Here is a 15,286-nt window from a genome sequence, read left to right on the forward strand (position 1 = left end):
GGAGGGAGAACGGGACGGGGACTGGGTGGGGAAGGGGCTGAGCCAGGCCGGCGCGGCTACCCTTCCTGGATTGGGGGGCCAGGAGCGATGGGCAAACGGACGGGTGGAGGGAAGAGGCGGTAAACAGCTGCCAGTGTGGCATGATTTCAGTAACTCTAGGCAGGTTTCCTCCTCCTCCAAAAAATAAAGCCGCCCCCCACACACAGACGCAAAGATCCCAGAAACCTAAGAGCTAAAATTTGACCATTAGAGATTCCTTTATTGGGTTGAATCCCAAGGCTTTTTAGATCCCAGAATTCCATTAAAAAAATAAACGCATGCCTAGGAATGGTGACACTTTAAGCCTTTCTCTTTGGAGTGACAACTGGCTGAGAGCAAGGTTCCCCCAGTGGGGGAATGGGGCACAGGGCAGATGCCAGAGACGGAGAACCTAATTAAATGTATAGGGGGTGGGGGCAGGTAGGTGGTTCTTTGGACTGAGAGACAGGCTTAGAGATGAAAGATCCTGGATTCAAATTTAACCTTAGACACTTTCTATTTGGGTGACCCTGCAAAAGTCACTTAACCCCCATTGCCTAGCCCTTACCACTTTTCTGTCTCAGAAACAATACACAATATTGATTCTAAGATGGAAGGCAGAGGTTTTTTTGGTTTTTTGGTTGTGTTTTGTTTTTTTTTTTAATATAAATGAGAGAGCCCTGAAAACAAATCTCACTGGCCTCTCATTTTGGGGAAAATGGAAAATTCTGGGAAATGTCAGATCCAGATTCCATTCCTCAGGGTTCCCCAGAAGGGCAAATCCAATTCCTCCCTAAAAAAGGCAGACCAAAGTTCTCCAGGAACATAGTTCTGCCAAGTGGCCGTCCTTGAGCTGCTGGGGAGGGGGCTGGGACCAAAAGAAATAGTGGATGCATTTGGGGGGAGGGGTTGCTGTGTACAGAAGGACCTTTATTCTCTGCAAGGTGTTACATGCTAAGGGGGGTTGGCCTTGGGCACATGTCCCCACGTGTACACAATTGAATAAGGTGGATCTCTAGAGACAAGTCTGAGTTTGCCTGTGATGTAGAAAGGAATGAGCCACAAATAAGTCATTTGGAATCAGAATTTTAAAGCTGGAGAACAGAAGTGCACAGAATATCAGAGCCAGCAGGGACCTTAAGCATTTAGAATGTTAGACACAGATGTAACCTTGGAGAAAATGTTATCCAACCATTTCCTTTTTCCAATGGGAAAACTGAGGCTTGGATAGGAGCAGTGACTTTGCCAAGATGATGCAATGAGCCATAGACTGGACCAGAACTCATGCTTCTCTGTAGAGGAGGGACAATTTTCTTTTGCTATCTTTAAGAGGAGTAATTTGAAGATCTGCACTTTCTGTATCATCTTAGGGATCCAACAAGAGAAAAATCTAAATGTTAGAGTGGGAAGGAATGGAAGGAAGGGCTCAGAAAGATGAGTTTGAGTCCTAGAGAGTCTAACCAGAGAATAAAGGCTGGGAGGGCAGGGACTGGAGTTTACTCCTCTTTGTTTTATCAACCCTGTACAGCATAGGACTCCAGCTAGAACAGGAGCTTAATAAATATTTTGTCGGTCAATAAACATTTATTAAGCACCAGGCACTGTGCTAAATGGAGGGAGCTGGAGATCCAAAAAGAGGCAAAAGACAGTCCCTGCCCTCAAGCCACCAAAGAGACAGCAAGCAAATAATTTGTTTAATTGAATTGATTTGAGAAGCTAGCAAAAATGAAGGTATCTAGAGTGGGTTGTGTTGTTTGGTTGTTTTTTTCAATTGTGTCTGACTCCTCCTGACCCCATATGGGACTTTCTTGGCAGATAGAGGGGTTTGCCTTTTCTAGTTCATTGTACAGTGGAAGAACTGAGGCAAACAGTTAAATGATTTGTCCAAGGACACACAGCTACTAAGCAAATGTCTATGGCTAGATTTGAACTCAGGTCTTCCTGATTCCAAGCCTGGATTCTATCTATTGGGCCACCTAACTGAAATTGGTGCAAATTAGAGTAAGAAGACAGAATTATTTAAATAAAGGTAGAGAAGTGGGTAAAGTTCCAAACTGTGGCCAGTGTTATAAAGGATCATAGAATTTTCAAACTGGAATGGACCTTAGAGATCATCGTACAGTAGACAAAGTGTATGTGGAATCAAAAGATCTGGCTGGGCTCAAGTTCTTTTTTTTTTTTTTTTTTTTTTTTAAACCCTCACCTTCCACCTTGGAATCTATACTGTATATTGGCTCCAAGGAAGAAGAGTAGTAAGTACTAGGCAATGGGGGTCAAGTGACTTGCCCAGGGTCACACAGCTTAGAAGTGTCTGAGGTCAAATTTGAACCTACGACCTCCCATCTCTAGGCCTGGCTCTCAATCCACTGAGCTACCCAGCTGCCCCCCTGGGTTCAAGTTCTAACTGTCTGACTTACTTATCCTGTGACCGTTGACAAGTCATATAACTTCCTAGGGCCTCAGTTTCTTTATTTGGAAAATGGAGGAGAAGGAAGGGAGGAAAGAAGGAAGGAAGGAAGGAAGGAAGGAAGGAAGGAAGGAAGGAAGGAAAGAGGGAAGGAAGGAAAGAACGAAAGAAGGAAAGAAGGAAGGAAGAGAGGGAGGAAAGAGGTGAGGGAGGGAGGGAGGAAGGGAGAATCTTGCTGATTTTCTAGTTGTCCAGTTTTGAGTACTTTTTTACTGAACCAGGCTACCTCAGAGACTGGACAGGTTCTTAGGGGTGAGGTGGGATTGTAGTGAGAGTAGGATGCAGGCCATTTCTATACTATGTGACCAAGACAAAGAACCTGATATAGACAGAAAAATGTCCCCTTGCATAGATAAGAGTGCCAGGCCTGAATCAAGGAAGACTCATCTTCTAGAGTTCAAATCTGGCTTCAGCCAGTAGCTGTGTGACCCTGGTCTCCTCACCCTCTGGGCCTTAATTTCTTCCTCGGTAAAATGAGCTGAAGAAGGAAATGGCAACCACACTAAGCCAGAATAACACCAACCTTCTTCAGTCTCTGAAGATTACAGTCCAGCCCTACCACCCAACCTTTGGGGGGGAAAGAAATTCACCCCGCAGCCTCCCATCTGACAGTGTTTGTGCCTCAGAAAAAAAGGGAGAGGAAGAGAGAAAAGTCCTCCGGCTCTTAGAATTGTCTAACTAGGCCTAATTATCATTCCTTTAAGTCCCTCTGCCAATAATAGCCCAGGGGAAAAGTCTTCCGGCTTAAAGTCAGTGAAATTTGGGATTCATAGAAAAAGATGGTGCCAGGCTATCAGTTTGGATCTGTTTAGAATCCCGGCACTTAGAAAGTAAAGGATTCTCCAAGTTGCGAAAGGTCTTGGAAGGAATTTGACCCTTGGCTGGTCACCGCTGGACCTGGGCACCTCCAGGCTTTGGGGCGGGTCTCCAAGTAATTAGAGCTGAGAAGAGATCCTTCCTGCTGGAAGCCAGCTCTTCCCCTCCCCCCAGACCCCCTCTTCCATCATTGTCCTACTCCTTCAGCTCTTCCTCATTTTCTTCTCGCCCTGCCCTGCCCCACCCCCTCCTCTTCCTCGGTCCCTCCGAGGTCCTATCGCTCCCATAAATCTAGAGTACAAAGACCACTTCTCCCCAGCCCAGGAGCTCCTGGGGGCAGCTCTGATGGTCCAATTAGAGGAAGGGGGTGGTCCAGAAGTAAGAAATGGCCTCAAAGGTCATCCATTCCAGTCCGGCCAGTATTCAGCACTCTCGTCCCTTCTACATCATTCGTGACAGCTAGAAAAATATTAAGCTGGGAAGCCAGGCGTCCTAGCTTCCAGCCCTGCCTCTGATGTTTGCCTATGGTGGGATCCTGTGCACTCCAGCTTCCTCAGCCAACAAATAGAAGTCATAAACAATTCGGGTCTCATGAACCTCACTGGGCCCATTGGAGGATGGAAGGAGAGAATTCCTGTGAAATTTCTTTAAAAAGCATCTCATGGGGGGCCGCTGGGTGGCTCAGTGGATGGAGAGCCAGGCCTAGAGAAGGGAAGTCCAGGGTTCAAATTTGACCTCAGATACCTCCTAGCTGTGTGACCCTGGGCAAGTCACTTAAACCCCACTGTACACTCCTCTGCCTTGGAACTAATATATATTGGTAAGGCAAGGATTTAAAAAAAAAAAAAAGGCATCCTATAAAAGAGACTTTTTTTTTTTTAATCTTTAACTTCTGGCTTAGAATCAATACTGTGTGTTGGTTCTAAGGTAGAAGAGCAGGAAGGGCTAGGTAAATGGAGTAAGTGACTTGCCCAGAGTCACACAGCTACACCGTAGATGAGGTCATATTTGAACCCAGGACCTCTGGTCTCTAGGCCTGTTTTGTTGTTGTTGTTGTTTGTTTGTTTGTTTGTTTGTTTGTTTGTTTTGAATGAGCTGAAGAAAGAAATGACAAACCATTCCCCAAAGGAAAGAAAACCCCAAATGGGGTGATGAAGAGTAGGACACACACGTGAAATGTCTAAACAAGTGTTGCTTCTAAAGTCAAAGATAAAATCTTGTTAGGCTTCTAAAGCCCTTCATTACCGGGCCCTTCCTCCCTTTCCAGTCTTCATTATACCTTATATGTACACATTGATCCTAATCTACCCTGGGGTCCATGGACCCTGTCTCCCTGGCTGTTTCTCCCATACCACACTCTATTTCCAGTGAGTATGGTTTGTTTGTTTGTTTAAGGGGTTTAAAAAGTCCTTACCTTCTGTTTTAGAGTCCAGCCAAGCAGGGTTAAGTGACTTGCCCAGGGTCACACCACTAGGGAGTGTCTGAGGTCCTACATTCCCCAAGAAGCTTTGCCCATTCCTTTCTAGCTTATCGCCAGTGGATCCTAACTATTTCTTTTTATATAGTTGTTTGCCTGTTTTCTCCTCTATTAGACAGTGAGCTCCTGGAGGGCATCCCCAGCTCTTGGCACAGTTCTTGGCACACTGTAAGTGCTTCATAAGGGATAGTTTATGGATCAAGTGCCTGAATTCTTCGGGAGCTCCTACAGAGATCCAACCACAGCTCTGGCTTAAAAAATAACAACATACCTTATAAATGGGAAGGCTGACTCCAGCGGCGATGGATGTTGGGTGGAATCCATCCTCTAGAGGTAGAGGTACATTTGTGGGCATGTACCGAATGCTATCGATGTTATGTAAAGAAGCAGCCATGGCATTAAGAAGTTAAAGTCAGGAAAAAGAACTGGGCCTGAATATATGGGGTAGAAACCTGGGCTGGGGAGGACCCCTGGGGGAGCCATTTCTTTTTCTTTTTGAAGCCCTTCCTTTCGGTCTGAGTCCTCCCTCGCGGAGCCCTTAGGGCTAGGCCATAGGGATGAGGTGACTTGCCCAGGATCCCACCTCGCCAGGCCCCTAGCTCTAACCACAGGGCTGCCCCTTTGGGGATCCATTTCAAGAGGTGTCCAAGATGCCCTGGAGACCCCCGTGCTGGCTGAATGGGGGCAGGGAAGCAGGGAGCAGGGGGTGAGCACCAGCTAAAGACCTAGGATGGGGTCCCCTAGGGCTGGGCTTCAGATTTCACTCTCCGGACTGATAAACTTTTGCTGGAGGTGAAAAGCCTATTCTGGACAAGCCAGTGAAAGGAACCAGCAGCTCCCTGCTCTGCCCCTGAGAAAAATAAATCCAGGAAAGCTTCCTCCTGTCCTCAGGCTACTGGTCTTTAGGCTAATCGAATCAGGGATATATTGTATTGTCTCTGTTGTGGTTTGGTCCTACCCAACCCCTCTGGATCCCAATTGGGGTCTTCCTAGGGGAGATACTGCAGTGGTTGGCCATTTCTCTCTCCAGCTCATTTGACAGATGAGGACACTGAGGCAACAGGGTGAAGTGATTTGCCCAGGGTCACACGGCCAGATGTGAACTCAGGAAGAGGAGTCTTCCTAACTCCAGACCTGGCACTATCCATCGTGCCATCCGGCTGCCTAATGTTGTCTCTCAGAAGGCTCCAAGCTTCAAGCTAAAAGAGTATGATGGAGTTCCCTCTTCTCATGCCAAAGAGATGGCTCTTTAGCCGAGGACTCGAGCTGCAGCAGAGAAAAACTCCACATGGATTGGCCCAGTAGGAAGGCCCCTAGAGGTGCTGGCAGCCACCTCAGGAGCCTGGGGAAGCGTCCGGAGGAGAGAAAATGTGCAGGGAAGACAATTCCTCTGAGAGACAAAGTCGCAGAGGAAACCAGTGGGGAGCCAGAAGAACTCGATGGCCCTTGAGCTGCTCTTCCAGGGCTTTATCTTGGCCGCTCAGGTTCCCCAGGAATGCACGTATGCCCTCGGCTTGTTCATTCTTCTCCCAAAGGGCGCGCCCCGGGCTTCTAGTTGGTACACTTCTTCCTGCCCTCCAAGAGGTTAGGAGCTCCTGGAGAATAAAGTTTGTTTTGATTTGAGGTTTTGTGTCTGGTATCCAGATAGTGCCGGGCAATCACAGATCCCTAAAAATGTTCATTGTGAGTGAAGAGAGCCAAGACTGGGAAGGGAAGGGCAGGGAAATACCTTGTTGTATTGTTTAAAAAAAAAAACAACTGATTAATATCGTCTGATGTGGCCAGAGATTGGCTGAACTCCGAGATGCTCTGCTGGGGGGAAGCTGGATGACTACAGGGAACCCCTGGATCCCACCCTAAAGCCAGTGTTTAGGGTTCCCTAAATTTGAATGTTTATGCCTATTGATCTACATCTCAATGGAGCTTGCCAGGAAACGCCCCCCTCTCCAAAATAGCTTTAACTGCCCCCCTGGACTTCAGTTCAAGTGCTGAAACTCTTCTTTGAAGCCCAGTAGGATGTCCACAAATCTCTCCACCATCTCCAGGGAGGAAGTAGCCTTCTACCAGCTGAAAACAATAGGTTGTAAAGTACTGAAGCAATGAAGTGGTTTGATGGGAAACTAGGACCTCTCACAGCTGAAATAAAAGAATTTACCATCTATAATACTAATATTATAATAATAATAGTTATAATAAATATATAATAAAGAGTGAGTTTTATCTGATAGATTGTTTGGCCATCATTTTTGAAAATCATGAAATTTTACTTGTTAAAAGTATGTATTCAAGTTACACCTTTGAACCAATTCTGTAACAACCAATCTTAGATTTAAAGATTTTATTTTTGCCTTAAAGGTTAATAGTCTTGGGCTGGGGGATTTTAGCCATTGTTTTTTCTGGGGTTTTGAGGAAACCACCTTGTACCCACTGTATGTGTGAAACTCCAGGACCCGAGTATTCCTCATTTCTAAGGGACTGATTTCTGCTGCAGGATGAATTTAAACTAGAAAGGAGAAATCAGATAAGGTTTCATCTGTGCCTATATGTGCATATTAAGTATTGTTGCAACATGAGAAAAACAATAATGACTCACCCTAAGCTATGATTAGTGAACTTTTGTAATTTGATGTGAAATCTCCTGGGATTTTAATTTTGGTATTCTGAGTTTTGATTTTAGCTATGATCATCTGAATTGTCATTCAATCAGTAGTCTACCATCCAAGGGAAATTCCATGTGCTGCTCAAAGAAAATGTATCATAGGTGGATGTCTGTGCCTGGATAAGTTGAGGGGATGATCTCGCAAAGGAGAAAGTAGGGTCTTCTTTTTTTTTTTTTTTTAAACCCTTAACACCTGTGTATTGGCTCCTAGGTGGAAGAGTGGTAAGGGTGGGCAATGGGGGTCAAGTGACTTGCCCAGGGTCACACAGTTGGGAAGTGTCTGAGGCCGGATTTGAACCTAGGACCTCCCGTCTCTAGGCCTGGCTCTCAATCCACTGAGCTACGATGCCCCAAGGTAGGATCTTCTCGACTCAGTCATAGTAGTATTTCCTTTCTGAATAGGAGATATTCCCACCTGGTTAATTCTGAACCTGGTCAAGATACCCTGTGAATAATATTGAACTTTGCTGTATAACTAGCCATTAACTCTGACTTTTACCTGGAATCAAACAGAATGAAGGGAGTTTCCCCCCATTATGCTTATGTTAAGTCAGTCTGTGTGCCCTTGAAGGGGTAGTTTTGATATTGTTTTAAATATCTTTTCTTTTTCCTTTCATAGCAAACTTCTTCGATCAGGACAGGTGAGCAGTAGTTTTTGTGATTGCGTGACCAAGGGTATAAGTTAATAGATTTATACTAAAACATCTCTGAGTTACTAGTCAAAGTAATTGAGTAAGAAAAATCTTACTGAATTTGTGTTTAACTTCCTATCCTAAACAATTAGGTACATGGATTCTTGGGCTCACCATCCCTTTGCTAATTGTTAGATATCCATATATAAGATTAGGCTTGCAAATATATCATTCTTTCAGGATGTAATTTCAGGAGAAGATCAAGACATAAAAGCTTTCGATTGTAATGGAATAGTAAACTTCATTTTGAGAAAGAAACAAAACTAGACTGTGACAAACTTGATTTATGAAACCCCAAAGTGACCCTTCTCTCAGAAAACTTGCCTTCAAGAAATCTCCTTATTGAACTTTGTGCCAGATTGAGTCATAAACCCTCAAACTCCCCTCTAGCACTCTAGAATCAAATTTTAAGTACCCTTTTTGTCTTCTTAGTTTCTCTTAAAGTATCTAGGATAGTCTCAGGTATTCTAGCCTCTGGCTATATCCTCTTTCCTAAGCTTCTATGTAACCAGGCAGTTATTCCTCCTTGGTTATACTTCCTAAAGTATAAATATAACCCCAAGTTCTTTAATGAGGTGGAAATTCCCATTATTATTGGTGCCTTTCCTTGGCAGTGGCTCTGTGTAGTGGCCAATGAGCACTGTTTCCCTTGATCTGATTAAAGATATTTTATTATAACTACTTAGGTGGTTCTGTGTTTTTTCAGGTTGACAACTGTTTTCTCTAAGAACTAGGAAATACATATGATTATCTTCCGAATGTTTCTAATAGGATATACAGGCCTTGAGTAATAAATTTTCAAAACTAGATTGAGGATTTGACATATAAAATTATGGCAATAATGGAAAATAAGATTTTAAATCACATTTTATCTTGTTTTGAAATTCCTGATAATATTTTTTCTTAAACTCTTTACCTTCTGCCTTAGAATCAATACTGTATATTGGTTCTAAAGCAGAAGAGAGGTAAGGGCTAGGCAATGGGGGTCAAGTGACTTGCCCAGGATCACCCAGCTAGGAAGTGTCTGAGGTGGAGATTTGAACCCAGGACCTGTCTCTAGGCCTGGCTCTCAATCCACTGAGCCACCCAGCTGCTTCCAAGTTTCTGATAATATTAAGAAACAGAAGGGATCATTTTGCAAGTCAAGATCTTCATGAATCCTTTTCAGTCTTCCCTGACACCTAAGGGTGGTATTGTCCATATCCAATATAGGGTTCTAAGTAAAGTTAAAAGGAGAAAGTATTATGTAAAAACTGAAGTTCTCTGAACTTTCAGGTGAATTTTGAGTTTCTAATTTGATGTTCTTATAGCCCTGTTGTTACCTCCAAAAGGATTGAGCCAGTTTTCACAACATGAACTAGTTACTAGAAAATCAAATTTAGGAGGTTGTATTAATTATATTTAGTCTCATTTCTGGCAGATTTTTAGCAGTATTACCCAGGGAATGTCTACAAGTGGCTTAGAACCAGAGAAGTGGATCTGTTAGAAGGAGCACCTCCAAAGCTTCCCTGACTACTCCAAAATTTCCAAAGGAAGATGTTTCCAGGGCCCCAATGACTACATGTGACTGCTGGGATTCAAGATGAAATATGCTGATTAAATGAATATTGGGTTTGGGGCAGGTAGGTGGCTAAGTCACTAGAGAGCCAGGCTGAGACGTGGACAGTCCTGGGTTCAAATGTGGCTTCAAGTACTTCTTAGCTGGGTGACCCTGGGCAAGTCACTTAGCCCCAGTGGCCTTGCTCTTACCATTCTTTGGCCATGGAACCAATATTTAGTATCAATTCTAAGACAGAAGGTAAGTTTTGTTTTGTTTTTCAATAAAAAATAAAATGAAATGGATATTAGCAATGGGTAAGCAGAAATGAGGAGATTTGATGTTATTTAATGCGGATGATTATAATGTTTCATTGTGTTTGTTTGTCTGCAAGAGGAATATGGCCCAATTCCTTCCATCTATTGCTTGGGGACCAGGACCATTCCTCGTAGTTTTTTGGACAACTGAAAGCCGTTTTCTGTTTCTACTGACCTCACCGGAGCAAAATTTGACTTTTACAATAATATTATTAACCGTTTGCCCCTCCTCAAGCCGAGGCCAAAGGGGAGTGGGAGCTTCCTGAAGCGCTGAGGGCGATTTGTCAGACACTCGAGCTCACTGGGTAAGGGAGGGGCTCCCCGGGCTGAGTTTTAGTGGTTACTTTGGTGATTTGTCACTGGACGTCATTCCCTAGAGCCTGTCCAACGAGGTCAGTCTCCACAGGGGACGGAGGAGATTTACGGCTCTGCCCCACTGAGCTTGGAGGAAGCGCTGATGATCACCTTCGGGCTAGGCCTGGCCGCCGTAGACTTGTTTCTGGTTTCAGTTTCAGCCCACTGATGTCAGGCCTCTGAGAGATGCTCCGAGGAAGCCCTCTGACTAGGAGTTCTCTCAAGCTCCAGAGGAGACGGCCAGGAGCAGGAGGACCCCCCCCCCCCAGGCTGGTCATGGGAATGATCCCCCTTTGAAACCAGAACTCAGCTCTCCGCTTCTGCTCTGCTGATGAGACGGCACCAATGCGAGGACCGCAGAGAAATCGTTTATTATATTGTTCAGAAAAATGTATTAATATTGTTTGAACCAGCTTGATGGTGCTCAATAGTGGCTGATCTCAGAGCTGCTCGCAGGGAATCCAGTTTGGATCTTCCCCAGGTCTTTGGGCCGCCCAACCCTTGTGTTTGGTGTTCTGGGCCCACGTTTGGATGTTTATGCTTACTGACATTCATCCCAATGGACCTGGCCTGGGAAGTGCCACCCACAAAACAGCTCAGCTATTCCTTAAGATTCAGTTCATGTGCTGTACGGTTCTCTGAAACACTATATAATATAAATCTCACCCAGGTCGTGGAGGGAGCCTTTTTCCGGCTTTCCTTCTCTGCCAAATGATAAAAGAAATTGCTTTCTAAAATAATTTCAGATTTGGGGATTTGTTCTCATGACTAACAGAATGGGAGTCAGGGCCAAGAAATGGTGATGGACTGGGAAAATAGGGATGAGTAATGGGACAGGAAGGTCACTGAAGGAGGATAAAAAAATAGATTTAGAAAGAGTGTGAAAGAGATCCAAAGAGAAGAGATCATGATTGTGGGGAACTTTGGCATTCTGAAATATGGAGGTGCCACAGTTAGGAGCGATGGTGTCACTCTGAATGGCCAAGGGAACAAGAATTCCGAGGTCCAGGAAAGGAGGAGGCTGGTGAACTGAGAGGGCAAGGTGCTCTGATGGGCAGGGACAGGTATAGTGAAGCCCTCAACAATGAGATATTACAATGTCACGTAGCTTAGGACATGCCCATATCTAGACAGTAGCTTTTCTTATCTTTTTTTCTTTCAGAGACTATAATTTGAAAAAGAAATATAGCTCCATAAAAACCTAAGGTCTGTGAAAATCTGAGATCTTGTTTTCCCATCATCTTTTTTCACTGAGCTAAAATTAGGAATGGGCAAGGAAGATTCATAGAGATTTATATAGATATACTAGAGGTGCTATAAATTTTTATATACAGTAAGTACAAATAAATGTTTGACAATAATGATAGTTTAGCAGCAACCTATCATCATGACTGGAGGAAAAAAAAATCTTCCTGGCATAGTCTGAGAATCAATAAGATTCACTAAGAGGAAGAAATAATATAATTTTAGGTTCTCATTTGGTGCAATGATAACCAAACTACAAAGGAATTACTTTGTAGAGCTAGAAAATTAAATATTAAGAACAAAATTCATCTGGAGGAACAAAAGGTTAAGAATATCAAGGGAATTAATTAAAAACAAATGAAGTAAGGGGACTTGGCAGTACCAGAGCTCACACTATACTACAAAGGTGTTTCCAGATGTTTTGGTAGCAGGTAGGAAATACAGAAAAGCTGATCAGTGGAACAGATTGGGTATACAATATCCAGAATCAAATGAACATACTAACCTAATTTGATAAACTGAAAGATTCCAGTTATTGGGGCAAGAACTCACTATTTCACAAAATCTGTTGGGTTCACTAGAAAGTAATCTGGCAGAAACTAGACATAGACCAATACTACATACCAAAACAAGCTCAAAATGGGCTCATGATTTAGATATAAAAAGTGATATCATAAGTAAATTAGGGGAACATGGAAAAAATTACCTGTCAAATCTATGGATAGAGGAAGAACTCATGACCAAATAAGAGATAGAGAGGATCACAGGAGGCAAAATGGAAAATTTTGATTAAATAAAATTTATAGAGTTTTTGAATCAACAAAATCAATGCAACTAAAATGAAAAGAAAACAAAAAACTGGGGAGAAAAGTCTTTGTGAAAAGTTTTTCCAACAAAGGATGAATTTCTAAATTATATATCGAACTGAATCAAATTCACAAGAATAAAAGCCATTCCCCAATTGATAAGTGATCAAAGGACATGAATAGGCAGTTTTCAGAGAAGAAATATAAACTATCAATAGACATATGAAAAAATACTTTAAATCACCAATAATTAGAGAAAAGCAAATTAAAATCATTTAGTGGTACTATCTCACCTATCATATTGGCTAAGATGACTAAAAAAGAAAATGGAAAATGCTGGTGAGGTTGTGGGAAAACAGGTATATTAATGCACCAGTCAGTGGAGTTGTGAACTGTTATCATCATTCAGAAAATCAATTAAGCAACTATGCCCAAAAATATTATTATGTTGTACATACACTTTGATCCTCAAATATTTCTACCAGGTCTATACTTCAAAGAGATCAAAGGAAGAGGAAAAGAACTCATATGTTTAAAAAGGAAAAGGAAGAGGAAGAGGAAAAGAACTCATATGTTTAAAAAGGAAAAGGAAGAGGAAGAGGAAAAGAACTCATATGTTTAAAAATATTTAAATTCTTTTTGGGGTAGTAATGAATTAGACACTCAGGGGATACCCATCAACTGGAGAATGGCTGAACAAGTTATATGGTATGTAAATACGATGGGATATAATCAAGAGATTATACAAGTACAAGAAATGATTGAGGGGATGATTTCAGAAATACCTGGGAAGATTTATATGAACCAATGCAGAGTGAGGTGAGCAGAGTTAAGGGAACGAATTATACAATAACTGCAATAACACAAAGATAAATAATCTGTGAAAGACTCGGAAATTGATCCACACAATGACCAACCACAGTTCCAAAAGATGTTGAAATACACCTCCAGAGGGAGAGCTGATGAACTCAGAGGGCAAATTGAAGCATATTTTCTTCTCTTTTTCTTTTTTAACCTTGTTAATGAAAAATTTTGTTCTTGGATGACTTACTTATTTGTAATTGGTTTTGTTTTTCTTGCCTTCTCAATGCGGGGAGTCGGGGGAGAGGTAGTAAGGAAAGAATTTGGAACTGAAGATTAAATAAAAAAAAAACAAACCACACTATTTGCCACTTGAGAGAGCTGAAGAGACTAAGTTGGAAGCTGTGTCTCCTTTTAAAATGTCCACTGAGGGGGCAGCTGGGTAGCTCAGTGGATTGAGAGTCAGGCCTAGAGACAGGAGGTTCTAGGTTCAAATCTGGCCTCAGACACTTCCCAGCTGTGTGACCCTGGGCAAGTCACTTGACCCCCATTACTTAACCCCCATTACCCTGACCACTCTTCTGCTGTGGAACCAATATAGAGTACTGATTCTAAGGTGGAAGGTAAGGGTTAAATAATAATAATAAATAAAATAAAATGTCCACCGAGTCATTGGCCCCTCCATCTCAGAAGTCAATGAGGGGATCATTTTATCACTTCTAAGCACCCACATTTATTACTGAATTACTAAGAGACCAAAAGCAGCCAGGAAATTCATTGTCATTTCTCTGGAAATTTCCAGTGGAGCTTTGAGTACCTACTTCCTGAAAGGCCTCTTATAATTCAGTCTCTGCTCTGCAGTTCCAGCATTGTGTAGGAGGCTGTAGCTGATCTGTTTGTTTGTTTTTCTCTACAGCACATCAATCCTATATTTTGATTAATTAGATACTGGGCTAATATGGGTTTATGAGCCGGGCTTATCACTATTGATAAAGGTGTATGAAGAGTATCAGGAACTAAAAAACTTAATCCTGCTTTTGAAAAAGGAGCCCCAAATTTGAAAGGTTTTACTGTGGAATATACATGTGAAAGGCAGGAATGTGACTAGACTGCTAGAAAAGACACCATCTGGTCCCCTAATGGATGGGGTCTGGGGAGGGAGAGGAAGGAAAAACATTTGAGATTAAACCCCAGAGAATAAGGTTGAAGTCTTTCTACCAGCCCTGTCACTTATCTGTTCCAAGGCAGAACACCAGGCAATTGAGGTTAAGTGATCTGCTCAGGGTCACATAGTTAGGAAAAATGCCTGAGGCCAGATTTGATTCAGGGATTCAGGCTGATTCTAGCCTTTCCACTGAGCCACCTGGCTGCCCCCAGCACAGTGCCTTTTGCAGGGCCCCTAATAAATTGTTGACTTCTGTGTGCTCAATTTTTTAAAATGTTTGTTGATATCTGTTTGTTTTTTTTTACATCACCTTCATTTCCATATTTATCCCTCTCCCCTCTCTTGCCCAGGGAACAATCCCTTATAACAAAGCATTAAAAAAATGAGGGGAAAACTCTTTGGCAGAACTAATCATTACCTCAGCCAAATCTGATGATATAGATAATGTTCAGGTGGCCATAGTTGGCTACACAAAGAACTACCCCTCCATCTTTCCTCCAGGGAATAGAAACAACTGCCCCGAGTCCCAAATTTTATACACTTCTCTCAAGTACTCTGTGTATCAGAGGACTAGATTCTGTCAGAGACAGAGACAGAAAGAGAGAGAGAGAGAGAGAGAGAGAGAGAGAGAGAGAGAGAGAGAGAGAGAGAGAGAATAAAAAAGGGAATGAGGGGAGAGAGAGGAGAGAGAATGAGAGTGAGGAGAGAGAATGAGAAAGAGGAGGAGGTGAGAGAGAAAGAGAGAGAGGAGAGAGATTGAGAGGAGAGAGAATGAGAAAGAGAGGAGGGGGAGAGAGGAATGAGAGAGAGAGAACGAGAGAGAGGAAGGAGAATAAGAAAAAGGGGAAGAGAAAATAAGAGGAGAGAGGAGAGAGAATGAGAGAAGAGAGAGAATGAGAGTGAGGAGAGAGAATGAGAAAGAGAGGAGGGGG

Source organism: Gracilinanus agilis, chromosome 2 (genome assembly GCF_016433145.1).
Source record: "Gracilinanus agilis isolate LMUSP501 chromosome 2, AgileGrace, whole genome shotgun sequence".
NCBI lineage: Eukaryota > Metazoa > Chordata > Mammalia > Didelphimorphia > Didelphidae > Gracilinanus > Gracilinanus agilis.